Below are 1,679 nucleotides of genomic sequence, written 5' to 3' on the forward strand. Positions count from 1 at the left end.
GGGGCCGGGACTGGGGCGCTGGAACGTGCGAGGCGTCCTGACGTCACACAGGCCGACCCCGGCCGTGGCGGCCAGTGCGCCTGCGCCCCACGGGGCGGGTGGGGCGAGGCGAACCCCACGCACAGTAGGCGCGGCCGACCCCCACCTCAGGATCTCGATTAGTTCCTGGGTTCAGGAACACAAGTGCCAAGTCTTCCCACGCTACGCTTTTGAGGCACTGCGTGAACGCTACGCAACCCGAAACGTGCAGAGCGACTTTATAGTGTAGAGGAAGCTCCCCGGTCCTGTTTCTCAAACAGCTGAGCCTAATTAAGCGCTGTTCCATTTACTTCCATTGCGCTGGAGCTCGAGGTCTCAAAATTGACCGCACGTTGGTATTAGAAGTTTTTGTCTGCTTGATCCACTCGCTGAGATTCTGATTAATTAGTGTGGCATGTGGCCTGGGCGGTGGGCATCTATTTGAAAGTTCCCTAGGTGATTCTAATGTTCGGCACAGTTTGAAACATCTGACCTGATCAGTGCTGCTCATGTATGAATCATCTAGGGAGGTTGATTTTAATGCAAATTAGAATTCAGTAGGTCTGGAATAGAACCGGAGCTTCTGCGTTTCCCAGGCTGAGCAGGGGTGGGCCACACTTTGGTAGCAACACTGCAGGAACTCCAAACTAGCCCCCCACCCTTGACCCTTTTCAGACCCTGATCCCATCTATTCTTCACACCGCATCCATGGTGATTTATTTTAAAAAAGCAAAAATCTTAGAAGAGAAAATTGCGAAAAATTCGTAGACAGCCGTCTGACATCTACCAAAGATTAATTTTAAAGATTCATGTGAAAAATTATACAAAGGTTTCAAAGCATGATGTTTACAGATTCGATATAATGCAGAACATATAAAGACATGCTTAATTAATTCCATTATGAAATACTGCTTAGCCACCTGAGATGTTTGTTTTAATAGCTTAGTTTTTTTCTTAGTTATACATGACAGTGGAATGCATTTCGATACAGAATACATAAATGGAGTGTAACTTCTCATTCTTCTGGTTGTACGTGATGTATTTACACCAGTCACGTAATCATATAGGCATACAGAGTAATAACGTCCCATTCATTCTATTATCGTTCCTACCCCAATATGCCCTTCCCTCCTTTCACTCCCCTCTAAAGTACCTCTATTCTTCCCTAGTCACTACCCCTCATTGTGAATTAGCATCCACATATCAGAGGAAACATTCGGTTTAATATGTTAAGCAGAAACAAGCCCTCCTAAAATATAGTTTCAACTTTGTACCACAAAAATGTAGCAAAAGACCTGGCGCAGTGGAACACGCCTGTAGTCCCAGAAGCTCCAGAGGCTGAGGCAGGAAGATTGTGAGTTCTAAGCCAACCTCAGCAAAAGCGGGGCACTAAACAACTCAGTGAGACCCTGTCTCTAAATAAAATACAAAATAGGGCTGGGGATATGGCTCAGTGGTTGAGTGACCCTGAGGAGTTCAATCTCCAGTACCACCCCCCCAAAAAAAGTAGCAAAAGAACAAAATACAAAATCCTCATGATTTGGCTTTTCTCATTTTGACATATTTGTTTTCTGTGAGCGTCTCATTACCTTGCTAAGAAGGAATACGAGGTTCTATAAGCCCCATAAAAGGATTTTACTAGGATACTTATATAGACCCTC

The sequence above is a fragment of the Sciurus carolinensis genome, chromosome 12 (genome assembly GCF_902686445.1).
Source record: "Sciurus carolinensis chromosome 12, mSciCar1.2, whole genome shotgun sequence".
NCBI classification, from domain to species: domain Eukaryota; kingdom Metazoa; phylum Chordata; class Mammalia; order Rodentia; family Sciuridae; genus Sciurus; species Sciurus carolinensis.